This window comes from Macrobrachium nipponense, chromosome 47 (genome assembly GCF_015104395.2).
Source record: "Macrobrachium nipponense isolate FS-2020 chromosome 47, ASM1510439v2, whole genome shotgun sequence".
NCBI lineage: Eukaryota > Metazoa > Arthropoda > Malacostraca > Decapoda > Palaemonidae > Macrobrachium > Macrobrachium nipponense.
Window position 1 is genome coordinate 11,271,806 of NC_087222.1, and position 27,500 is coordinate 11,299,305.

Genomic DNA, 27,500 nt, shown 5'->3' on the forward strand with positions numbered 1-27,500 from the left:
GGAATCCAGTGAAGCAGTAGAAGGAACTTTTCCAGCCAGGGAAGGTGACTTCCAGGGACCAGTACCAGTGACACAGGGGCCTGTGGAACCCTGTGCAATGCTTCCCATTCCTGTAGACACATCAGGAGAGCAAACGAGAGATCCCTTAACCTTTTCCATGGAGGACAGATGAGCATTACAAGCCCTATGGGCATTCATACAGCTGGGAAAAACAGCTTCTTCCTCCCCTTGATTCCACTGAAAGAAGGGGAGGAGGTGTAGGCGCACGAAGATGAAGTCACTGCGACTTTTTCTCTTTTCAAAGGGAGTGGAGAATAACATTCCCCAAGGGAAGAAGTCAGAGGCACACTACAGATTGCAGGATCATAGGAACCAATGCTGTGTGAGAGATCAAGCCCTCCAAGGAAGGTTCCCACTGGGGGCCTAGGGAGAGACACAACACCCCAACCTCCTCAGGCTCCACCACACCTGCAAGACAAGTCAGGTTAAAAGGAGCACTCCCTCTTCACCCTGAGGAGGGTTTTCCCCCTCAAAGTCGTACTGGGTCATAGACCACCACACCAGCTCTCTACCAACAAGGGAATAGGAGACGGTGAAGGTGAGACAGCTCCCTTAGGAGTGGCAACAACAGGACACCGTTTGGCTGAGGGCAGGAAGTAATCAGAGAGAAAACTTGGCATCACTGGAGGTGTGTTGCAATTTGAAGATGCCAGAGAAACCCTCTTCTCTCTCTCTCTCTCTTCCTTTCCCAAGCAAACTGAACCCTTTGTTCTGATGGCCAAACACAACACTTGGAACAAGGGCTAGATTCACTACACACATTTTCCGCACTCTGAAGATCTATCTCAAGGTAGGAGAGGAAGCGATGCAAGGTCTCTCGTTGCCAAGGCAACACCTCATGTCACACAGCTTTCCCTCCCTTGGCTCAGATAAGTCATGGGTTTGCATTATATCAAATATTCACAACAAAAATAGAAAATATGGTAAGTCAAATGGCCATTCAGGCAGAGGAGACGTTTACACCCGACGACAGCTGAAAGTGAAGTGAGTTTGTACCAACTGGTGGCCAGGGTTCCCACATCCCTACCGTTAGTAGCTAATACAGTGTCTTGTTATGTTAGAAAGAGCCATTACCAGCTCACACTGTAAGTAATATCCTAATGCAAAGACCAAAAACAAACAAACCATTAGGAACGGAATCTCTGTCATAAGTTGGGGACTGCCTGTCCTCTCATATAACAGACAAAGGTTCATACCCTCGTAGGAACAAATGATTTTGTTTTTTCAATTCTGATGCCAAGAGAGCTAAGCCTAAACAGCTGGAAAACATTCTTAACCTCACGAGTTAAACTTGAAACCATAAATGAATAACATTACTCATAAATGTACAAATAATCTTCTAAATACTTACAGAAAAATAAAATGCACAACAGTCTTAACAAGTTTCCAACAAGATGAAAAAACAGTTCCTTTTCGACAATTATGGACTGTAACTTTAATTTCCAAGGTCCTCTCACCAAGTCTGCATTTGGTGCTTCACAAATTATCTGCAAGATAAAGAAACTGATCATTATAAATACATAGGAAGTGCACTGGGGTTACATTGGTACACAGGTATATTAATGTTTTCCTCAGTAACAAACAATATACAATGTCATGGAGGCTAAAGCAAGCAGCTACAGCCTTTTTTCCATCAGAAAATCCATTAATTTCAGGCCCATACCCCTTGTCATGTTCGAGTCTTGATTCTGGCAAATATTATCTAATGTCTAAGATAGACCAAGTTCATGTCTGCCTAGGCTAATTTTGGAATCAAAACACTAATATTGGTTAAGTTAGCCTATGATTCTCTAATTTTAAGGTCAATTTGGCATCAAATGATATTTTTGTAAGTCTATAAAATGCATAAAATATTGACACAGTATATACTAACCTGCAAATCATCAATATTACCAATAAATCAAGTAAAGAAAAGAGACTATTTAGTATGATTCATGTAAATTTCTTTATGGGGTTCCCTATGTTACCCTGATATTCTAATTATTGTACATTCTTCATGTTATATTAAAGGTTTGTATAATAATATAATAGGGTTTCATAAACCATTTTCACAAACCTCACAATCCTCGCTATGTATAATAATGGGTGCTGCTGAAAATGAAGATAGGTAATGTGTTACTTTCAGGCAAATTCTATGACTGAAATTCAGAGTTAAAGAATTACCAAAACAAAATATGGTAATAATAATAATATAATAATAATAAGAATAATAATAATAATAATAATAATAATAATAATAATAATAATAATAATATGATAATAATAACTAACTAATAATAATAATAATAATAATAATAATAACTAATAATAATATAATAATAATAATAGAAAAATGTGCCTTAGTCAACATACAAAAGGGCAAAGTAACAAGGACTGAAGGGATAAAGCTACCAGATGGGAACAACATCAAACACAGATGAGACGGGATACAAATACCTGGGAATAATGGAAGGAGGGGATATAAAACACCAAGAGATGAAGGACATGATCAGGAAAGAATATATGCAGAGACTCAAGGCGATACTCAAGTTAAAACTCAACACCAGAAATATGATAAAAGCCATAAAACACATGGTAGTGCCAGTAATCAGATACAGCCAACCAAGGGATAATGGAGTGGACATAGGCTGAACTCTGGGGACCAGACCAGAAAACCCCAAATTTTTTTTAAGTAAATTGTATTTTTCCTAACTATACAAACCTGAGGTCCTTTACATAAGGAATTAACTTTCAGTGTAGGCTGGAAATCAGCTGTAGAAGAATATGGTAGTTAGGCAGTAACTGCTTGTCTGATAGCCAGGAGTCCCACCCAACTGGTCGTAAACATTCCACTTTGCTTTAGGCCAGGAACAGATTTAGGGGTGACATGAGGTGGGTATAAATATAAAGGACCTCAGGTTTGTATAGTTAGGAAAAAATACAATTTACTTTCAAAAACTGTGATTTGTTCCTACATGTTATACAAACCCTCGTCCTTTACATAAGGAAGACTCAAGGACTCAATGGTTGGAGGGAGGAATCTGATAGAGTCATGTGAACAGACTGGTGTTCGCCCAACCAAGGTTCCCATCCTGCTTGTAAGAGCGAGGGGGGGAGGGGAACCTGGCCTCTGTCCAATTGATCAGAGAATGGGAACTGCGTGACCAATGGCTAGACCTCTGGACCAATTCATAAGAGGGAGACAAGTGTAGCCTCTTATGAAATGCAAACAAGAATCTTATAGTCAAAAGCAAAGAGACAAATATACAAATATTGGGTTTGTCTTATGCCAAGGTCCTCTTCCCCACTTGTTAGGGAAGGAACAGATAAAAGCTTCTATATCCTAATGAAAGGGTATAGAATGGAGCTCTATAATATAGCTTACCTGCATCAGCCACCCAATCCAGTGTGCTCTTTCCTGATCACCTCACGAAGCCAAAAAGAAATAGTGTTCTTGGACACTTTTTCTTGGTCTCCCCAGTGCTAACAAAGAGGTTTCGACACGCAGGCCGGAGGTGCCGAGTTCTCTTCAGATAGCGCTGTAACACTGTAACGGGACAAAGTAACATCTCGTCTGATTCATTACCACAGAAGTTCTCTAGGGAGGGGATCATAAAGGGACAGATGGATTCTGAGTCTTCGCTACAAAATCAAAGACGAAATTAAGCATAACAGCTCCCCATCCCCTCGAGTGTTTAACATCATAAGAGAGACCATGAAGCTCACCTACTCTCTTTGCAAAAAGATGGTCTTGAGGATCAGATGCCTGTCTGACTACTCTCCTAGAGGCTCGAAGCTCCTCATAAGGAGAGAGATCTCCATGGTAGTAGAAATATCTACTCATCGCAGTTTCGGGACTAGGGCCAAGGCAGGACTATAGCTTTTAACTAAAGACAGAGAGGAGCTTCTCTTGGCGAAGAAAGACAGACTAGGAAATCCGCAATTTGTTGAAGAGTGGCTCTGAGTGGAGACACCAACCACAGAAGATGGCCCACTTTCCCTGGTACATTGCTGCAGAGGACTGTCTGAGGTATCCTGCCATCTCTCTTGATGTTTGGCATGAAAAGCCTCTTGCTCGCAAGAGATGCCTCAGAGAGAAAAGCCAACAGATCAGGGCCATTTGGGATCCACCAGAATCATCTAAAGATTCTTAGAGCTGATCACCTTCCAAATCAGGCAGAATGGGAGAAAGGCATAAGTGTCAAAATTGTCCCACGCATGTTGGAAAGTGTCCTCTGCAGTTGCCCATGGGTCCAGCACTACGGAGAAGAAACCAGAAGTTTCCTTTGTGTCAGGTGGTGAACAAGTCTACTACTGGATGCCCCATGGGTTGAACAACCTTTCTGCCAAGTCAGTGTGGAGGGACCATTCTGTATCTACCACCTGATTCTGGCGGCTGAGCTTGTCTGCCACTACATTCCTCTTGCCTGGAATGTATCTGCCCGACAGCTCTACCGAGCTGTAGCCAACTCTTGCACCTACATTGTCAACTGATGCAGGGGGAAGGACACTGAGCCCCACTGCTTGTTGTTGTTGTTGTTGTTCATCAACACCACAGTGTCCCATCACTCAATCCTGAAATTCTTGGAGGGTTTGAGTTCTAGAATGTTGATGTGAAGGTGCCTGTTGTGTTAATCCAACACTACTGCAGTCTGCAACTCCTCCAGGTGTGCGCCCTTACCTTCGATCAATGCATCTGAGAACAGAAGCATGTCTGGAGGGTGAGTGTGCAACTCCGCTCCTATTAAGAAGTTCCTGTCATCTAGTCACCGGGCTAAATCCTTCCTCAAATCCTCCATTAGAAGAATGGGAAAATATTGAGGATCTCAAGCCCTGTGGACTAACACTCCTTTAGTCTCCATTGAAGATACCGAAGGTGAAGACGCCCGTGAGAGACTAACTTCTCCAGTGACGACAGATGACCAATCACAACTGGCCAAAGCTGAGCTGGCTGCTCCTGCTGGGATAGAAACCGTTGAGCTGCATTCCTGATCCCCGAGTCTGCAGGGAAGACTTTGTGCTGCTATTGTATTAATCAGTAACACATGCCCGGATACTTTACCCTCTGCGTTGGGAACGAGATCTGACTTCTCAAAAATTTATCACGTTCCCAAGAACATGACAAAAGTCGAGGAGACGATCCCTGTCCTGTAGCAACTGCGAGAGTGAGCTCGCCAGGACTAACCAGTCATTGAGATATCTCAACATACGTATCCCAAACTGAATGGGTTCAAGCTGATGTCAAGGTGAAACACTCTTTTGAACACAATGACGGGTAGTCGAGAGTCCGAACAAAGTGCCCTGACTCTGGACCGCTGCACCTCTAGGATAAGGGCAAAGGTACTTCCAGATCCCCAACCAAAAGCATGAAGTCGGTTCTTTTCCTGAAACGGGGCGAGCAGTGAACGTGTTATCTCCATCGTGAACTGAGTCTTGCGAACAAATCGCTTCAAAGGAGAGAGATCTATCACTGGTCTCCAGCCCCGTGTAGCCTTCTCCACCAGGAAGACTCGGCTGTAGAACCCTGGTGATGGATCTCGTATGACCTCCAAAGCTCCCTCGCCCGGCATCGACTTGCAACCTCTTCCTCATCCCCCAGTGCCAGACCTGGCAACCCCAAACCAGGGGATATAAGTCTGCAGACAGACCAGAGCTTTGAGTGAGGGGGGGGTCTTGACTCGAAGGTTGAGAGGATGAGGATATCCCTCCAAAGGACATCTACTACCCAGGTCTCGGGCTCCATAGTGCTGCCATGTTGCCCAAGGCTTGCCAGGCTGAGGGGGATGACTGAACCAATAGTGTTTTCCCTCTCTTCTTTCACTTACCTCCCTTCCTGCAAGAGAGAGGAGGCCTTTGATGTGAAAGAACGTGGGTCTTTCCTTGCGCCCCCTTCAAAGGAGGAGTCTTCTTGGAGGTGGAGGAAGACCTAGCTTGGGTCGAAGGCCTAGCTGCAGTTGCATGAAACAGCCCTGAAGTCTTAGCAACTGCCTGGTGGACAAGTTAATTGTTGTCTTCAGCCCTTCGCTTGTCCACCGCAGCATCCACCATCTCTTTAGGGAAGAGAAAGGTGGTATCCAGTAACAGGCCGTTCCTTAACGCCAATACCAACTCTGACCCTGTAGACCTGGGCACAGGATTCAGGACAGTGTTCCTCCTCCTAACCACCAGGTTGGCCTACAGGTTTGCCATCTGTAGGTTATAGCCCTACCTCCAGACTGGCAAAGTCTCCCGAAAGCTGAATCTTCTCCAGGAACTACTGGTCCTGCAGAAGAAGCAACTTTGGATACTGTGAGGGACCACAGTATCCAGCCAAGGAGGACCGTCTGGAAAGCTCCCATAGTGGTAGCTTCCAAGGCCACTGCCTCTTGCTGCGTGAACCAGAGGTTCTTGGCAACAGGGTGCTGCAGCGGCAAGCCGGGAGTCAGACGAACTAGCTCCGGGTCCACCTGTTTAGTCAGAAAAGGGTTTTCCGAGGGCGTATAGAAACGCCTTTGTTGAGGTAAAGCAGGGGGAAGCAGCTTGTCCGATCTGTTGGGCCTAAGTGAATTCTCTTGCCCTGAGTCAAGTTTGTTCACTTGGTCCAACATACCTTCAGACAAGAAGGACCATGGTAAGCCTACTGAAGCCTTGCGTTCCTTCTTAGAACTCCAGAATGACTCCAACTGTGAAGGGCGGTCAGAGAAAGCTACCGTGGATCCTTAACCTAGGTCACTGTGCCGATGAATCAGTGTGATGACCTCTCCAAATATCCTCAAATCTCAGGAGTGTCTGCATCTTGCGGGGAAGGACCGTAAAGTCCATTCTGGATGTGTCCCTCCCTCGATCCCCTTCCTTCAGAAGGAAGAGCCCCCTATGACCTTCCTGAAGCACTTGAGTGTACAACCTCTCTGGTCCTGAGAGCATGCCGGGAATATAAACTCGTGGCCGAACCCTGGGGAGAATACTTCCCAGGATTTCCCCTGGTTGCCTCACCCCTCCCGGTGTATCCTGAGGAAGTTGAAGGGATAGGTGAGGAAGATTGGATGCTTCCACTCACCCTGCTAGCAGAACTAACAGACAGAGCAGGCCGAGATCAATCACCAACCTGCAGTGGTGATCGAGTTGTATGTCTAGAAGAGAGCACTCCCTATGGAGAAACGCTCCATGAGGACCGGAACGACACACACATCAGGAGAAAAGCTATGCACACCTGGACCATGACCGAGGATTGGGAGAGGAATAGGGTCCACCCACATGACGAGAACAAATACCTTCCTCACACGTGTCCCCAGTCCTCAAAAGAGGTCAGAACTCTTGAGAGGACTGAATGGGGACCTCCTACTAGTCTCGCCTCCTGCACAATTTCGCAAAACCATCATGTATGCCCTGAGAGATGAGCAATTGCTGTCGCATGCGATCATCAGCAAGGCATGAGTCATGTGAGCGACTCATCACTTCCCTCCACACCATGCCTGACTCGTGAAGGCGAGCGGACTCAGCATTACCGACTCTGGCTGCACACTCATCGTTAAGATTTGTGTGCACTTGGGGAAACTGGCAAACAAGAAGCCGAGATGGTACTAGCCCTAGAGGCAGAACCAGGCAGAACCTCTAGGAATGGAAGTAGAAGTTCGAGGTCCACCTGTCTCACCAGAACGGCAAGACAGACCCTTAAAATTTAGTCCCAGATCAAGAATTCTTGGGGGTGAGCGGGGAGAGACAACCTTCTTCTTCCTCAGCAAGGGAGCCTCAGAAAATGAAGTGGAGGGGGACGGCAGACAACGAGGAAGACGACGACACCTAATGCTTCTGCTTGGACTTCTTCATCAGCTTCCTCAGCGTAGCAGTCAGATCCCCCGTTCAAGGTACCACTGAAGCATCTGCCAAAGCAGTAGGCTCCAGAGGCAGCTGGGACAGAGGATGCCTAAACCACAGCAGCTCTCACATGATTAGGGACTGATAAAACAGCAGTCACAAGCATGGAGACAGGTGGAAGGTCTAGAGGACATGCTCTCTGGGGACGATCATAAGTCACTGGCACGGATGATACAACCACCAAAGATGTTACGGTGGTCACATGCTGGGTGTATACCAGATGAGGAGGTGCATGAGTCCCTGGAGAGAAGGGACACCAGGCAACCCCACCTTCAGCCAGCCTGCTACAAATTCCTGCGGAGGCAGCCACACCTGAGAGAGCAAAAGTCAGGTTAGTAAGAGGAGGTCCTACTAGCCCCAAGGAGGAAACATCCATGCCGGAGCGAGCAGAAGCCGCTGAGTGCAACTCCAAGTTGGCGTGCCTCCCCCACTCTTCTACACTTGACGAATCAAATAAAGAAGCAGAGGGAGACATTTTCCCCCAAAGGAGAAAAAGCAAGACGAGGAAGCTTACGAGGTGGGAAGAAGACGAAGGATTAGTTACCAACAGAGTCATCGAAGGTGTGTAACCCTCCGACGAAGCCTTGGAAGACTTCCCCTAAGATCATTTCCTCCCCTCATACCTTCCCCACTGCTCTGCCAACCAAGAGACACAAGTATCACATGGATTATTAGCTGAACACTCACGCCCTCGGCACTCCACACAAAGGGCGAGAAGGTTCACTTCAATTTTGGAGCAGAAGCTACTATAATTCCTGGCCCCCCCCCCCCCCCCCCCACCCCCCCCCCCCCCCCCCCCCCCCCCCACAAACCCCAGGACAAATACGTTGAGAGAATGGGGGCGATTCAGGTTATGTGACTCCTGGGTTTGCATGTTGCAAAAAATGAACACAAAACAAAGCACACAACCACAAACAAAAGCAAATAAGATAGATCTCACAAAGTACTGATAACTTCATACGATAACAATGGGTAGAGAGCGAAAGGGCGTCTGATCACCAAGGCAGCTGAAAGGAAAGTAGAATGTTTCCGTCCAAGTGGGCGGGACTTCTCCCAACTATCGGACAAGCAATTACTGCCTAACTACCTTGTTGTTATTCTTCTACGCCCGATTTCCAGCCTACTACAATGAAAGTAATTCCTACTGTAAAGGACCGAGAGTTTGTATTACAAGTAAGAACAAATAAAGATCCCATCGGGAAAATCATAATTAACGGCTAGTCAGCAAGAACTCACAAAAATACATCTTCATCAGAGGACAGCCGGAAGCAAACTGGAGTGTTTACATCCGGGCAGGAGGGCCTACCAGATGGTAGTTACTGCCTAACCACCTTGTTCAAGAATTTAACGGGTGTGTTCTAGCCTACACTAAAAGTAATTCCTTATGTACAGGACCGGGGCTTTGTATATTGTGTAGGAACAAAAGTGGGTTTGTATATTAATTATCAAAGTCAATTAATCATTAATAGCAAACACAGTATATAAATATATTCTTCAACATAACAAAAGAAAGACCCCACTTGGAAAACTGTGATTAACGGCTAGTCATCAAGAGCTCACAAACATACATCTTTATTGAAAGACGGCCAAAAGCTAAGTGGATTGTTTACATCTGGGCAGGTGGGACTACCTGCCTACCAGACAGTAGTTACTACCTGACCACCTTGTTCAAGAATTTAATGGACATATTCCAGCCTATGCTGAAAGTAATTCTTAATATAATGGCCCGAGGGTTTGTATATCATGTAGGAACAATTGGAAAGCTCATCTGTACAGGTAGTTCAAGATACGATAATTCAGCTTACAATAACCCCATCATAAAGTCTGATTAATTCTAATATGACAATAGTATTTAGAAAAAAAATTCTAAATTACATTAGCTTGACTTCTTTACCTCCATATCTTTTTCCCATCTTCTAGTTAAATGTTAAAAAAGTATAAGAGAATAATAAAAGTAGTTTTAATGTTATACTCGTTGCCTAAAAGTGCACAGCCATGAAAAACCGAGCGAGAAACTACTTCATTGCTAAGTACAACTGAATCGGATAACAACATCTGTTTTACTTGTATTTCAACCATCGTATGATAGTAAACAATCACCGTAGTTATGTTATAAATGATTTATGTAGAATAGGACTGATATATTTCTATGTAATAACTTTATTCATTAGGGAGAAACAATTGGCAAGGTAATATACTTTTAAATTAAACTGCAAGTTGTAGCTGAAGCTGAGAAAACAATGTTCAAGCTGCTAATGACTATTATCGTGCATTGGCAATAAGGATAAAATCACAATTTGTCGTAAATTGTATTTTTCCCAACTATACAAACCTGAGGTCCTTTAACATAAGGAATGTACTTACGGCGTAGCTGGAATTACGGCCGTTGAAACTTGACCAAGCCTGCCTGGATGTAAACACTCCACTTTGCCTTTCAGCCCAGGTTCAGATTGAGGGGTGGCATGAGGTGGGCATATTTGTTAAAGGACCTCAGGTTTGTATAGTTAGGAAAAATACAATTTACGACAAATTGTGATTTATTCTGACACGTAATACAAACCCTTGGTCCTTTAACATAAGGAAGACTCACTGATTGGTGGGAGGAATCTGAGTGAGCCTCTAGAACTGACTGAAGTTCTGCGCACCTAGGCTACTCCTCCTGGTTGTAAGAGCGAAGAGGGTATGCCCTGTTGCCTCTGACAACTTGATCGGAGTATAGGAGCTGAATGATCAAGAGTCAAACTTCTGGGCCTTTTTGAAATGAGTGAGGGGATCGTGACTCATCCAAAAAAGGGCTGTGAAGAATATTGGCGTCGGAGACGTTAATGCAAAGTTCTGGGAAGGGTTTCATTATTGTCAGTCTCCTTCCTCCCCTTGCTAGAGGAAGGAGCGGGATTGCTTCTATGATTCTGATAAGAAACATAAAAAGATGCTTATGTATAGCCAGTGTGAGTTCGAGTCCCTATCCTCAACCCGAAGGACGAGGAATGGAGAGACAAGGCATGGAAGGGGGAGAGCCAGTCACTCTCGCATCCTTCTTACCTCTACAACTGCACACAATGGACGAGATGCAACTTGTCCTCTTGAAGGAGCTGGGTAAGCAAACACATCTTGCAAGCATCCACCACTGGTCCAGGGAAATGAGGTTCCAAGGACCTGTGGGCAGTCCCGAAGGGAAAGAAGGATATGGTCGCAATGACCTATCTATCTTCCTGTCCGACATATTCTTCGGAGTGATGTCCAGTACCCGTCCAGTGGTCTATCCGTCTCGTCTCTGCAGTGGATAAAGACACCAACATTCCATGGTGGGTGTCGATAGTTATGGGTACCGGAACACGCCAGTAGGACGAAATAATAACTGATCTGGATCAACCGATACATAGTCCACAGTTTAGATCGTGACGGTCTTGGACGCTTCGACAGCTGCCGACTGACTGCGTTTGGTTGTGTGAGGCGAGCTGTCCATGCATCCGAGGCGTAGTCATGTGACCCTCGCCTTTTGAAGGGTTATGCCGAGAGACCATACAAATCGTCTATCTGTTGCCACCGATGCTGGAAGGCAAGATGATGATTCTCTCAAGGCATGTGCCCAACAGACGAAAGTCAATTGCCTTCTAGAGACCGAGGTCCCTGATGGCAAGACAGAAGTTCTCATAGTAGTTGAATCTCAACTAAGGAGAAACAATACTATGTGCCGTTGAAGACAAAGGTGATAGGTGAATGCAGACCTACGTCTTCACAGCCGAATCGAGAGAAGTTAACTCACAAGATTCTGAATGTAGGAAAGTCCCGCCAATGATACCAACCCGCGAAGACGTCTTAATCCCTGTTATTTACAGAGGACTGAAAATGCTAAACCGCTACTTCATTGCTGTACGGTGAGAAGTCGGAGTTGCAATGAAAGCTGAGCGCTTTTCAGTAATGAAAACACAGGGATTGTACTGCCTGAAGAACTGCTTCTCATGGGGCTGAATCATCTTCTTCTTCCAAGCTTATCCAGGGAGGACATCTATATACTTGGAAGTAGAGCTGGCAGGGCGGGGAACAGGTGATGTCTTCCGTTATACATCTACAATTCGGGATGAACAATGAACAATTGCACACCTACAAATACGAGATATATTTAAAAGACAAACTCAGATGTCTGAAGAAATCATTCCACGTCATCGCAGCGGCAGGTGCGATGCAGCGGGAGACTAGGCTACAGACTTCTGTTACCGTGCAGTAAACAGAAAGATGATAGCGAGTCTAGTGAGATATCTCTGCCTGAAAATTCTCACAATGTCAAAGGTGATGCAGTAGAGATGGTCATCCATGTATGCGAGACTTCCAGCCAACAAGACCCCTAAGTCTGTGATTGCCAGGCAGAGATTCAGTTCGGTAGTCAATCATTACAGAGGAGAGAGACAAAATCTGACCGTACTATCTCGGAGAGCCAGCTGGTACTGGGCTGCGGCAGGCAGCCCATAAACCGCTAGCTCTCGCTCACTCATCATCCTGAGTTGTCAGGTAATCCATTCCAAGAAGGAATGCGTTCGGCTAGAACTATCGAGCGGAAAAAAAATACGCTCGAGCATTTGAATTTAATCGAAACGGATTTCAGTGAATGCAAACGCTGAGGTGTTGTTGTTGTAACAATACCATAAGTATCTCAAAATCGAAACTGGTAACTCCTGGGAGGTTTGCAGGGCAGTCCCGAGTTGCAGTTCAATTAAGAAGATACTATTCGTCTCGGTCACAACCCGTAGAGTTAACTACGGTATGTGCCTACACCTTGGACAATTCAACTGATAACAGAAGCATGTCGCGAGGGCAATATACGTAGTATATTTATAGGTTCCTGTACATAGACCTCCATCCTAAATTCTCTTCCATTCGAGGAACAAGAATAAGGACTGGAAGCTGGCACACTTCATTCTCTAATGAAGAGATTGATTGATTGATTGTGTATTATATCTGGCATCACTACATCTGGGTAATTGACACCGAAATAAATTAAATAGAAAAAATTAAATTTTTGATAAATCTCATATAAAAATATCTATAAATATTTTATATAAAAATTTTGTTCATATATATAAGTCCTTACATAGACAATCTATGTATAATTTAAATTTGGTTGAGGAGGCCCGCCTCCCTCATATAGATATATAACTGCTCTATATTACAATCCTTTCCAAGAATTGTCACTGGGTTAAAATTACCTACTCTGTCACGACCCCAAGACAGGAACCTATGTCTCAAATTCCCGAATCTGGGACATTCAATCAGCAAATGTTTCACAGTCAAGGGCATAGTACAGTTCTTGCAAAACGGAGGATTTTCAGGAGTGTGATGGTAATTGCTTCATAGCAAAGAAAGATAAAGGAAAGGAAAACGCATTTTCGAGAAGTTCGGCAGCAAGGAGGCTTTCGCGCCCGTGCTGGAGGCGCCTGTTCTCGCGGTTGTACTGGAATCGTGGGGCGTGTTGTGGAGCGCTACACGCGCCTAAGTGTCAGGAGAAACGCAGCGAAATATGATGCAATATTCCGTCAAGAGTCTTCTAAGAAGTTCTAGTAATCTCGGGAGCCTGTGATGTTCGCCGTAGGCTCCGCCCCCAGAGTGCCATATAAATACGACGGATGAAGTAGGAGAAAGCAGAGAGAGATCACCAGTTAGTCACAGAGAGACATCCTCAGTAAGAGCCACAGATCAGATTATCGGTGAGAGATCAGCAGCTGCAGAGATCATCCGAGAGAGATAAGATAAAAAGGGACCGACGAAGGATCAGAAGAAAAGTTGCTCAAGAGTTGGTTGGGTTCTGGTCTAGTCGTCTTCAGGAGTGGACAACCGAGCTATCTAGACGTTGAGCAGATTTCAGAGAAGAAAATGTCCTGCTAGAGGTTTTGGAGAGTTCCTGCCTTTCAAGTATCAAGCGTAGACTTTATTTTCTGCAATACGGAGTCAAGAGGACGTCTGCAATCGCCGCTCTCCTTGTGTGAAGCCATCGCTTCGAGTCGCTAAACTAAGCAGCAAGTATTTGAATTACCTCACTGTTCCCCCAGTTCATGCAGTGTAAGATTCTATTTTTTTTTATGTAAATAGGAGATACCATTCTGCATTTATCTTTGTTAGTAAGCTTGTAAATAAACCTTTGTTGTTGTGGAAGATTGAATTTTCTTGTTGCCAAATTCTTCAGTTAGTGAGAGAGAGAGAGAGAGAGAGAGAGAGAGAGAGAGAGAGAGAGAGAGAGAGAGAGAGAGAGAGAGAAAGCGGTGGTTGGTGGAACGGTAGTTTGTGATAGAAACAACTGTGAGTGTAATTGAGGTAGTTGTTTATTTTTGTTTGTTTTTATGGTTTAGTACGATAGTGAGTGTTTCAAGTGAGTGCTTTTTTTTATTCTGGCTGCAGAAGAGGTGAATGTGTTTCCGGCTGCCTGGACTATTTATATTTTTTTTTTTGGATTATCTGTCTTGATTTTGACAGTAAGTACTTTTGTTTTTTAGTGTGGATGTGAGTGATAGGATTGGGTTATAATTGTTTGTTTATTTAGTTAGTTAGCTTTGATTGATAGTGATGATTGATGTTTCTTTCCAGACTGCAGTTCCTCCTAAACCTTCCTCTATCTACATCTTCCCACATAGGCTGTAGATAGGGAATTGTCCTCATATCTCCCAGTATTATATTGGATTGCAGACTATTGCGTGGAATTGGATTACGGATTAGATTGTTCTTGGAGGATTGTAAGATTGATATTGTTGACGACCCGGAACGACCCTTGATTGTGGAAGATTGTGACTAAGGATTAAGACTGATATTGATGACGACGACTATGGCTGGACCTTGGAATTGATAGTGGAATCGTTGGAGGATTGATATTCCTGAAGTTGACGACTGGAACGAATTTGGATTGAGAGATTGACTGTGGATCAAATTGATTGACCTAAAAGTACCGTTGGTCACGGTACTGTGACTCAAGTGCCACTAGTGTGGAGTGCTGCAGGCACTATTCGCCTATAAGGCCAATATATCATATAATCTTAGTCGGGTCGTTTGTGTTAGGTTGTGGGTTTATTTTTGTTATTGGTTAAGTGTTAAGTAAGTTAGGGAATATAATGTTAAGGTTTTTGATTGGTTTAAATATCCTTCTATCTAAGAGTCTGGTTACAGATAACGTAAGTAGAAAGTTGTGTTGTGAGGAGACTATTGTCTGTAAGGGGAATCAAGGGTGTGGGGGTTGCTTTAGTGCATCCCGCCACATTGTGTTAGTGTTTCTTTCAATATTCGTATCCCCAGTTTCAACTGTTGGTGTTGAAATATTTTTTTTTTTATTTATTTCATATCGAACCTGAAGCGGACCTCTCTCAGAGGCCATACCATTGTGGCGACCTTTGGCCAGGATATTTCGACACCATAACAGATTGAAACGGAAAATATAGAAAGAGCCAGAATGAGTGAGATGGTGAAAGAGTTTATTGAGTCAGGCAAGCTCCTAGGTCTAGAGGGGAATGATCTCCGTGAGTATGTTGAAAAGAAAAAAAGAGAAAAGTATGAGAGAGATGAAAGAGTGGCTGAGAGAGAGGAAAGAGCGGCTGAGAGAGAAGTAATGAAAATGCAGCAAGAGAAAGAGAGAGAAGCAATGAAAATGCAGCAAGAGAAAGAGAGAGAAGCAATGAAAATGCAGCAAGAGAGAGAAATGTTGGTAATGCAGCAGGAAGAGAGAGAGAAAGAACGTATGCATGAGTTGGAAATTGTTCGGTTAAGGGAAAGTACTCTTAACAGTCAAACAGGCGAGAACGAAAACGAAGCTGATATTTTAGGTATGAGTGCAGTGCTAAAATTAGTACCAAAGTTTGATGAGGAAGATGTAACAAAATATTTCATGTGTTTTGAGAAGTTAATGGAACGAGTAGGTTCTCCTAAAGAAATGTGGACTTTATATTTGCAGTCAGTTTTGAGTGGTAGGGCGCTTACAGTGTATAGTTGCAAGTCTAAGGAGGAATGTGATAATTACAATATTGTGAAAGAAACTGTTCTTAGCGTGTATAAGCTAGTATAGGAGGCATACCGTAAAAAATTTAGAAATTTGAGAAAGGATGAAAATATTACGTATGTAGAATACGGTAAGAAGTTAGAAAGGCTGTTTTTTGATTGGTTAACTTCTGCTAATGTTGAGGATTTTGATAGTTTGAAGAACTTAGTGTTGTTACAAAACTTCAAAGATAACGTATCCCCTGAGATCAAACTTTATATAGAGGATAGGCGAGAAGTATCTTTTGCAGGAGCAACTAGGATAGCTGATGAATATAGTCTAACTCATAATTTGAGTTCTAGTAAGAAACGAAATGATCCTTTGTCTGGTAGAGTACAAAGCAGTAAAGGTTTCAGTCCTAGTAATAGCAATGGGAGTAAAAGTGACTATTCCTGTTATACATGCGGAAAACCTGGTCATACGTCTAAGGTTTGTAAGGGTAAAGTGGCATCCAATGTAATGGGAAAGGGCATTTAGCGAGGAATTGTGCAGTAGAAAGGAAGGACGGTAAGAAACCAGTATCTCTAGTTAACCTTTCATCAAGTAGGAATGATGTGATGAGAGAAACTAGGAAAATTTTTGGTGAATTTCTGTCAGAAGGCGTAGTTTCCTCTCTTGGAGGAGTAGATTTGAGAGAAGTAGTCTTGCTTCGAGACACAGGAGCTGCTGTCTCACTGATTAGGAGAGAGTGTGTGCCAAACAGGGCAGAAATCAATATGGAAGAGAAAGTCATGTTAGGTGGATTTCCTAACACTTGTGTTCTTTGTCCTTTGTTGAAGTTGAATTTAGAAAGTCAGGTAGTGTCAGGAGAAGTGAAACTTGCAGTTGTGGACAGTTTGCCCGTCGAAGGCGTTGACATTATTGTCGGTAATGACTTAGCTTTATCCAAGAATGTGAATCCTGTTGTGAGGGATTTTCCAGTGCCTGAAATGGTAGTAACTAGGTTGGGTTTAGATACAGATATGCACTGCGGTCATAATTTGTTCATGGATTCAAATGAGTGTAAGTTCGTGGATTCGAACGTGAATAAGTTCGTGGATTCGAACGAGAGTGAGTTCATGGATTCGAACAAGAGTGAGTTCGTGGATTCGAACGTGAGTGAGTTCGTGGATTCGAACGAGTGTGATATAGGTAGCGAGGTTGATCTTGGCATGAGTGTGGCTGAGAGACCGGACTCTATCGATGTTGACAGTGATAGCAAAACGGAAGGTGTAGCTGTCGAAAGTAACGTAGTAAATATACCGGTGTCTAGTCCTAGTTACGGTGATGAATTATTAGGTTCTAACATTTTGGATAAGGATGAGCTAGTCAAGTTGCAGAGAGAGGATGAGACACTAACTCAAATTTTTTAGTGTGAGCTGGATGATGATCTCGATGATGTGTGTAAGGAAACTTTTTGTGTAAAGGGTGAAGTTTTGTGTCATGTTTGTCCTAAGTCAGGTAGTGAAGGGGGAATCACAGAACAATTAGTAGTTCTTAGGAAGCTTCGTGAGCTAGTTTTGAAGTTAGCACATGATGAGCAAGGACATTTGGGAGTGAATAAAACTTTCAGGTCTATTAGTAGGGCGTACTTTTGGCCTAAAATGAGAAGTGACGTGAAGAAGTATGTTTTAAGCTGTCATGAATATCAAATTGCCGGGAAACCAATTCAAGTAACTCCCACAGTTCAGTTGTGTAATATTCCTTCAGTAGGCAAATCTTTTGAGAATGTATTTATAAATATGTTCGGACCTTTGCCTAGAAGTAAGGGTAGAGAAGATTACTTAACTAATCTTGAGTATTATAAAAACAATTTAAGAGATGTTTGGTAACTAGCGAAGAAGAACAGAAGCGCGAAAGGAAATCAAGGGGAAACTAAAGAGAAACTTGATCTTAGAGCAAACAAGCGAAGTTTGTGTGTAAGAGACAAAGTTTTAGTACTAGTCTCGAGAGAAAGTCCCTTTTTACCTTATAAGTTCGAAGGTCCTTTTTCAGTGTTAGAGGAGAGGGGAAATATATATCATAGAACTAATGTGGGTAAGAGTAGAGCAAAGTCAGTGAATGTAAACTTGCTTCAGAATTATAAAGAACGCCCTGTACCTTGGCCGCCGCCCGTGCCCTTGGTAATTGTGTCCCAGAAAGAGAGAATAGTTTTGAGAAAGACGCAAGAGGTGTCTTAGTCTTTCAAAGTTTTGAGCAGAGTTCAGAAAACGGAAAAAGTAAGAGAGAAGGATAAAGTTATAGCAGATAGCCTCTCTAGAGTTTCTCAGAATGAGTAGCCTAATAACCGTTTTCTGTTTTCGCACGAGTGATTGTGTGAGTGGAGAAGCGTGCATGTTTGACTGGATTAAAGCTTTATGCAGAATTGTTTCCCCGCTGTTTAATTCTTGTTTCTCTTTAGAAAAAAAAAAAATCAGTTGATTTCATTTTTTTCTTGCGGGGGCGTGTGATGGTAATTGCTTCATAGCAAAGAAAGATAAAGGAAAGGAAACCGCATTTTCGAGAAGTACGGCAGCAAGGAGGCTTTCGCGCCCGTGTTGGAGGCGCCTGTTCTCGTGGTTGTACTGGAATTGCTGGGTGTGTTGTGGAGCGCTACAGGCGCCCAAGTGTCGGGAGAAACGCAGTGAAATATGATGCAATATTCCGTCAAGAGTCTTCTAAGAAGTTCTAGTAATCTCGGGAGCCTGTGACGTTCGCCGTAGGCTCCGCTCCCAGAGTGCCGCACAAATACGATGGACGAAGTAGGAGAAAACAGAGAGAGATCACCAGTTAGTCACAGAGAGATATCCTCAGTAAGAGCCACAGATCAGATTATCGGTGAGAGATCAGCAGCTGCAGAGATCATCTGAGAGAGATAAGAGAAAAAGGGACCGACGAAGGATCAGAAGAAAAGTTGTTCAAGAGTTGGTTGAGTTCTGGTCTAGTCGTCTCCAGGAGTGGATGACCGAGTTATCTCGATGTTGAGCAGATTTCTGAGAAGAAAATGTCCTGCTAGAGGTTTTGGAGAGTTCCTGCATTTCAAGTATCAAGCGTAGACTTTATTTTCTGCAATATGGAGTCAAGAGGACGTCTGCAATCGCTGTTCTCCTTTTGTGAAGCCATCGCTTCGAGTCGCTAAACTAAGCAGCAAGTATTTGAATTACCTCACTGTTCCCCCAGTTCATGCAGTGTAAGATTCTATTTTTTTTTTATGTAAATAGGAGATACCATTCTGCATTTATCTTTGTTAGTAAGCTTGTAAATAAACCTTTGTTGTGTTAGTGTTTCTTTCTATATTTGTATCCCCAGTTTCAACTGTTGGTGTTGAAATATTTTTTTTTTTATTTATTTCATATCAAACCTGAAGCGGACCTCTCTCAGAGGCCGTAACAACAAGACATCAAGAACCCATGTGTGAGTCTTGTATGTCCAATCCTCAATCTGCACAACATCGTTTCTTGTCTCCTTGGCATATTCGGATATGACCAAGGAGACACTGATAGCGTGATACTGCGCATTTTTTGATTAGTCAAAATATACTCCCACTGGGAAGAGAGCGAAGAAGTTTTCCTGAAGGAAGACTTCTGTGGTGATAACAGGATACTGAAGACGATAGTTCAAGCCGAACTGGATGTTCCCACCCGTTCTTCTCTATCCTGGGGTTGGCCGCCTACTGAGGCGACAGACCGTCAGGTCCATCCAGGCTTAGCCCCACCTGAGATATTCTTCCTTCAGCAGCAGTAATTCTCTCGAACACTAGAAATTCCAGGAATTCGAGCATTCGGCGAGATTCCCGATTATCGTAGTAACAATTATCTGGGATTCTCGTCTCCCCCACTCTGGACCGTGGTTTCGCCCAAGTGTTTGCAGATCGTAGAAGACCAGAACACTCGGAGATAGCTAGAAACTCCGAAGAATTCTAAGCGCTCGGCGAAACCCCCACCGAATTCGTCAGACGATCATCGGGTGGTGGTCCTCCCAATTCCCGTAGAAATCGAGGATAGGGCAAGATCCTTCCTCAACAACGGGGACTTACGTCCGGTAGGGCCCGAAGGTCCCTCCAGGAACACAGTCCACGATGTGGAATCCTACGGAGAATGCTCTGCAGGATCCCTTCCCTTCCTGTCGCAGCCATAGGGAGAGAGGGAATTGGGGAGGAAGATTGGATACTCGCTCGCCTTCCCAGCGGAACTAGCAGTCGGAAAAGGGAGTACGGGCAGCCATCACCATGCGGTGTTGGCCGCTCAGAGTCTAGGAAAACGTTACCGTCTGGAGAAAACATTTTCCTGAGGAGGGTTACAAACTCGTACTGTAGACTAAACGTCTGCCACCACCGTGACCGTCATCTGGGTGGGGCTGAACAAGCACCTGACAGGAGAGAGCCGATACCGTCCTCCAACGCGTCCCAGTCCTCGTTGAGGTCGAAACCTCTCAAGAAGACCGAAGGGGGAGCCCACCCCGGTCTCTGCGTGCGTGGTCCACTGGGACCATCACGTGAACGGCGGTGATGGTCACTCAAAGAGTCTGGGAAGCGTCATTCGTCCTCGCCAGCCCCCACGATCTCCTCCAACTGCTTAAGCGAGGATCTGTTGGTCCCAAGACCAAACAAGGCTCGTGGCCAGACCGTAAAAAGTGCATTCATCACAGTCACTCCTGTTCGCCTCGTTCCTCCCGGTGTAGCCTGAGGATATTGAAGGGACAGGTGAGGGAGACCTGATGCTCCTACCCTGCCTACTAGCAGAACCAGTAGGCTGAGAGGACTGCAGGTGATCACCAACCCACGGTGGCGATCGAGCTGCAGGTCTGGACCAGCAGTCTTCTTGTGGAGAAACGCTGAACCAATGAACGGAGCGTCAGTCTCTTGCATCAGGGGAGCTGCTACGAGAGCTCCTCCCCTGCCTAACAGCAGAACTGGTAGGCTGGGAGAACTAGGCAATCACCAACCCACGGTGACGATCGAGCTGCCTGTCTGGACCAGCGGTCTTCTTGTGGAGAAACGCTGGACCAAGGACGGAGCGTCAGTCTCTTCAGGAGAGCTGCTACGAGCGCTCCTCCCCTGCCTACCAGCAGAACCGGTAGGCTGGGAGGACTGCAGCGATCACCAACTACGCTGGCGGTTGAGCTGCAGGTCTGGACCAGCGGTCTCCTTCCAGAGAAGCGCTGGACCGAGGATGGTATCATCGACTAGTGCGTAAGGGGAGCTGCTGCCAGTCATGCGAGCCGTCCGGTCCTGGTGGGAGCGACGGTCGGGTGATTGGTAGTGTCCACTAACACAGTGAGAGCGAGCACCGTCCTCTCGATGCGCCCAGGTGAGGCTGGACCAAGTCCAGGCGAGGCTGAACCAGGTTCAGGGGAGGTCGAACCAGGTCCAGGCAAGGCTGGCCCAGGCAAGGTTGAACCAGGTCCAGGCGAGGCTGGACCCGGTGGCCAGGGAGGGAGCCTCTTCCCAGCCTCGCTACGTGAACGGTCTGGTGGGAACGTCACATCAACCCTGGGAACCGGCAGATCGCCGCGAGAGCAATCGCTGGCCTGGTGGGAGTCGCCTGAGCGACTGCCACCAGTCTTCCACTCTGTGCCTGGGTCCTGGTGGCAAGCAGGCTCGGCTGCCTGGACCCTGGCTGCACAGTCACCCGCGGTCGACCGTACACTCGGTACCTCTCACGAATGAGCGGCCAAGATGGTCCCTGGTGCCGAGGCAGAACCTCTGGCGCCAGGAGAGGAGGTACCGGTGTTAGCCGGTACCCCTCCAGTCCCCGTCATCATCTTCCTTGCGGAAGGAGAGACGGGCCACGTTTCCGAAGGAACAGGAGGACCAGCAGAAGCCCCAACTGTCCCACTGGAGTGGGACAGACCATTAGAGGTCTCTGAGCGAGACCTCTTAGGGGGGGAGGAGGCTACCTTCTTCTTCTTCGGCTGGGGGGCCTTGGAAGTCGAAGGGAAAGAGGCGGCAGAAGACGATGGCGACACCATCCTCTTCTTCTTGGACTTGCTCTTCGCCAGTTTCCTCAGGACAACCGACAGGTCCTCCATCCAGGACGGAGTTGGGGCAGTTGCCGAAGCAACACGGCCCAACTGCACCTGTCCGGAGGGACCTGCGGGAGTAGCAGTGGAGAGAACGCTTCCTCGAGGAGGGCTACGGAACTCTTACCTGGCAGGTGAAGCGTCTGCCACCCCCGAGACTGGTTGGTCGCGTGAATGCGACCATCGTCTGGGTGGGGTGAGCGTGCACCTGACAGGCGACAGCCGATACCGTCCTCCGGCTCTTCCAAGTCCTCGTTAAGGCCAAAACCTCTCTGAAAGAAAAGGATTAATTAAAAGAGGGCTGGATGGCCCGCCTCCACCGGTTTCTGAGTGCATGGACCCGCGGGAACGTCACGTCAACCCTGGGCACCGGAAGATCGCTGCAAAAGCGATCGCCGGTCTGGCAAGAGTCACCGAGCGACTCCTACCATCTTCCGCTCTGTGCCTGGGTCCTGACACGGTGAGCATACTCAGCAGTCTGGACCCTGGCTGCACGGTCACCTATAGGTGACCATATACTCGGTAACGCTAGCAAGCGGGCGGCCGAGACAGTTCCGGGTCTCGAGGTGGAACCTTCGGAACCGGGAGAGGAGATACCAGCAGTGGCCGGTACCTCCATGGTCCCCATCTGCTTCCTCCCCGAGGAAGGAGAGACGGGCCCCGTTCCCGAAGGAACGGGAGGCCCAGCGGAAGACCCACCTGTCTCACCAGAGCGAGAGAGACCCTTAGAAGTCCCGTGACGAGACTTCTAAGGTGGGGAGACCACCTTCTCTTTTACGGCAAAGCCTTAAAAGTTGAAGGGGAGGAGGCATGAAGATATGATGATCTCGAAGAGGAGGATGACGACACTTGGCGAGCTCTCTTCCTCTTCGGTTCCTACTTCTGCCAGACTTCTACCATCAGGAGTAGATAAACCTCACAGGGCAGCGCGACAGCTTCATCCAGTGACATAACTCCCGGGTAGTAGTGTTAATGAATATGATTATCAGCAGGGGATCAGTACACACACTCGAGGATCGGTACGCAACATGCTACGAGTCATAGGTACAATTCCAAGGTTAGGATAACCAATACGAAGAGCATCCAACCAATACTGCTGAAAACACAATCACCACTAGTCTATAAAATAAGGAAAAAAAATTTAAAGTAATGAGGATATTCCTCACGCATCCAAGGGCACCGCCCTCCGAAGTGAGAGGAGATCCCCCAACATCAACACCGCACACCCATCCTTCTACCTTCTTCCGATAGTAAGTGAAAGGAAGAAGGTGAAGAGAAATTACCATAACAACAAAACACGGACAAATCTTTGAAGTTCCCTCGATAATTCCCAAGTGTAAGCGTAATTTCTGGATGAATACATGTCCCGTTACAGGAGCAATATCACTTACGTTAAATACATGTCTCATCCTCACGATAAATACATATCTCGTCCTCATGCAGGTCTGAGCCAGTGTTAAAGGGTGAAAAAATGTAAATAATATGTTGGCATACCTTAGCCGCCGACTCTTAACACAAGTAGAGGGGCGGTTACAAAGGCTATCACAAAAAGTGGGTTCGTATATTAATTGAAAAACCAAGGACAAACCTTTGTTTAGTATTAATATCAAACACCGTATATGCATAATTTTAAATAAAAATAATAAACCAAAAGGATCCCACTGGGAAAAAAGATCAACGACCAGTCAGCTGGAGCTCACAAACACACATATTCATCGGAAGATGGCCGAAAGCAAAGTGGAGTGTTTACATCCGGGCAGGCTAGCCTGCCCCACAGTAGTTACTGTTCAAGTTTCAACGGCCGTAATTCCAGCTACGCCGTAAGTACATTCCTTATGTTAAAGGACCGAGGGTTTGTATTACGTGTCGGAACAAACTACCGTAAACTTACTACCTGGCATGAAAAAACACATTTCACTGTTGTTTATCAACATCCAATTAAAAGATAAAGGTAACTCAACCGTTTTTATCACAATGAAATCAAGTGAAAAAAGTGAACGAAATTTTTTACAGAATAAACATGCCCCAACACAATTTATTACAAAAAAATAATTTAGTTCACAACGAGACGTATTCAACCCTTACTTCGACTTAAAAACACGTCGTATAACAAAAAAATTGCCTTGTTCCATATAATAAAGTATCTAGATATTCATTTATGCTAACTAGAAACAAGAAAAAATTCACTCAGAATTGAGTTAAGTACGGCGAAATAAACTCATTCGCCATCAGCTGATTTTCAAACCAAAACAATGACCACTATGTTATTATTTTATAATACAGTACTATGAGAATACATACAATATTATTGGATACAGTGAAGTAATATATATCTTTTAAAAAGATTCAAGTAAAAGATGCATATGCCTTACATTTGCATTTTATAATTATATGTAGCCATCAGCAGCCTTATACTGTTCAATTATGACACTGTCGTACCGAATCTGATTTGCTTTTCGTGTTCAATTTCTTTTTATGCTGAATCATCATATGATCAGATTCTCTTTTCATATTTAATTTCTTTTTATACTGAATCATCATATGATCAGAATGTAATGAACCTCCAGAATTAGCTGATATTAATAATTACTTTACTGTACTTGCAGTATATAGTATACTGTAGACTGGGCTACTGTATATGTATACAATATACCATAGTATATGCTAAGCAAACTCTTGTTAATGTTACCACATGTGTATAGAGTATACTGTGTAGTGTAGGCTAGGCTACCATATAGGGTAAACAACTGACTGGACTAGCCAAACCACTGACTACCGCGTTTCAAGCCACCCTCCAAAAAAGTACTTTAACACGTCCTGACACCAGAGATGGTCATCAGTCATGAGCTCTTGGTGGTGAGAGGAGGAGCTCGATACCTCTACTCTCCTTTTGAAGTAAGTATTTTCTCCAAAGTTAGAAATTAAGGCCATATTTTAAGATTAAACAGAGGGTAATGAAAAGTCTGGCCATACACAGTGCACATTACCTCCATGACGCTTTCGGAATATTTAGAAGATTGACACCATCTCGATGGTTGAGGAGTCACATGTGTCAATAAATTTCCCATTTCATGTGCTAAATCCGCACACCACTTGTACCCATAGATGCTGGGGTACTTTCTTCACAAAAATCGTAAACAAAGACTTCCAACCACTACTTTTTTTAAGGAAACTACGATTTTTGGTAGAAGAAGAAGCGTACACTAGATAATTATTTAAATAAATAGTTAAACAGCAGTAGAAGGTCAAGAATTGCATAAATATTTTTACATATTCACGATTATTAATTTGAAGATATTCGTTGTTGAAAAAGTAACTAGATTCCTGACTCAATTATCAACAGTTTTGCTTGTGAACTGTACAGAAGGCGTTCTTCGCGCTCTTCAATTGTTTATCAGTGTTGCCAATTGGTATGTGTTTACCCTCCAAACTGCGTATAAGACTTACACAAAACTGGGGAAATAAATGACATTAGCATATCTATTTGTAGTATATATACATATTAGAGCAATTTTATCATTATTGCATTACTATGACAACTAGAATTCATGGAAACATTTGTAAATGCATCGGCGTATTCGAAGCTTCACTAGATAATAAATATGAATTAAAAAGCATTTTGAAGTAACAAAGTAAAGTTAAACTAAATACTGAGTAAAGTAAACAATTAAGGGAATAAAGCTTTGCACCTCATAAATCGTGTACTCGTGTGCTGCCCGTAACTATGTTTGTGGAGTGAGCGCTTAGGAACCAAGGACAGCAACGTAGTCCAAGTGCAATTTGGAGTGAATTAAGAACAAAATGTGAATAATTACAATCAAATAAGCACTGGGAATAAGAAGTTTCATACTTTCACTAATATAGGCAACAAAATGTTGTTTTATTGTGATGATTACAACTGCAATCTTGAGTAAGATCAATAAACGTTACATATATATGCTAACATTGTTCAAATGAGTGCTGAGTAGGCTGGGAAAGATGGTGGCTTGGCTGTGGTTACGAACGGCACGTCATGCGGTTGCCGCCATATTGGATTTCAAAACTGCCTTGTAAACATATTTTACGAAGACTTCATGTGCTTATTCAAATTTGTATGGCACTTTCATATATCACATTATGTTGACAAAACTTCAATCTTTTGAATGGTATGCTTAAAGATGTAATTGTAATCTTGTTTCACCAATTAAATATGGAGTGAATAAGGCTGACCCATGCGATGACGATGGCTCCACTACAGTGTTTCCCCCTAAGTAAGGACGGTACTGATCACCCGTGTAGGTTAGGCTACATTCGAGATGCCATTTTTCCAACAATCGATGGTTTTTTTGGAAAATACCTGTAAATTGAAACGACAAAAAACTGGTGAAAAGCACAATTTACACCAGTCATTTTGTAGCATAAATCCTCCTCCACTCTCGTCTTTTAACCAATTGAAAAAGTAAACTAGGACATAGGGTTATAGCCTAGCCTAGGCTATAGGGTTATAGATTAAATTACCGTACCTAAACATTCCGTGAAATTATTAATAAATCATACAGTATCACTGAACCAGACACTCTCAGCATAAAGTAGGCCAGGATACAAGATACAGGCATCCTGTAGCCTACAGTAATGAGATCCTACAGAAACTTAGGTATAGCCTAACCTTAACATTAGCCTTTGAGAGAATCTTTGAGATATTGTCATAAAACACAGTAATTCATTTCATTTAGACAGTCTTAGGTTAAGACCCCATAGATGGCTAAGGTCTTTAAGGTAACCTAAGAGTACTAACATGACTCTATAAGTTAGTGATACAACCTATAAACTTCTATAACTCACCGAAGCAAAGGTCGTCCATCTCATACTTACTTACTTATGATAGATTGATTGAATGACACTCTAGGGCTACGCCCAAGACACCACTTGCACACTTCATTCCTGACTCTCACGGTCCTTTTACACCCACACTATTACACTATTTATCAGTTATATTTGAAATTTATCAACTACTACGCTTAATTATGAATTGCCTCGATGACTAGGACGGCAATTATTACAGAAGATAAAAGACCTTTGAATAGAATTTAGGCAGAAAGCTACTGAGGCAGTCAATGGCGTCAGTTTGTTGACATTTTGGGTGTCTTCTATTTGACAGTGTTTATGTTTGCGATTCTGGTTTAGAAGTGGTTTGGCTTGTTTTCATTCATTCTAATAAGTTAATTGGTGGACAATTGTAAGCAATCGTGGGAATATAACTAAAAATTTAGATAATTTACTAATGAACTGGAAAATTTAATGGTAATTATTAAGGCAAATAATGAATTCAGGTTATGGCGGTTTGTTTACGTTGTGGGCGTCGTCTCCTCAGGACTTCTCGTTCGTGGTTCCTGTTGAATTTGATGTTTTGATTCAAACCTAATTGATAAAAAGGGAAAATTTAGATGTAATCATTGGAGAAATAATAAAAAATATAGATAATTTATTTAATTATATATCTCACCCTACATATATATATCTATTAATATATATAAAATATATTATAGAAGATAGAGACATATATAATAATAATATATATATATATATATACTAGATAGATATATATATGTCTGTATTATGTATCTATCTATGTATATAT

At 43.9% G+C, this 27,500-nt stretch overlaps 1 long non-coding RNA gene across 1 annotated transcript in view; it reads right to left on the reverse strand.

Moving 5' to 3' along the window:
- LOC135204708 (uncharacterized) overlaps positions 1-27,238 on the reverse strand; it is a 191,013-nt gene extending 163,775 nt beyond the window's left edge. Inside the window, exons 1-2 of the long non-coding RNA XR_010312306.1 lie at positions 26,735-27,238; positions 1,412-1,547 (exon numbers count right to left, since the gene is read on the reverse strand). This is a non-coding gene — a long non-coding RNA (uncharacterized LOC135204708). The remainder of the gene's footprint in view (positions 1-1,411; positions 1,548-26,734) is intronic.
- Positions 27,239-27,500: the final 262 nt, after the last annotated feature.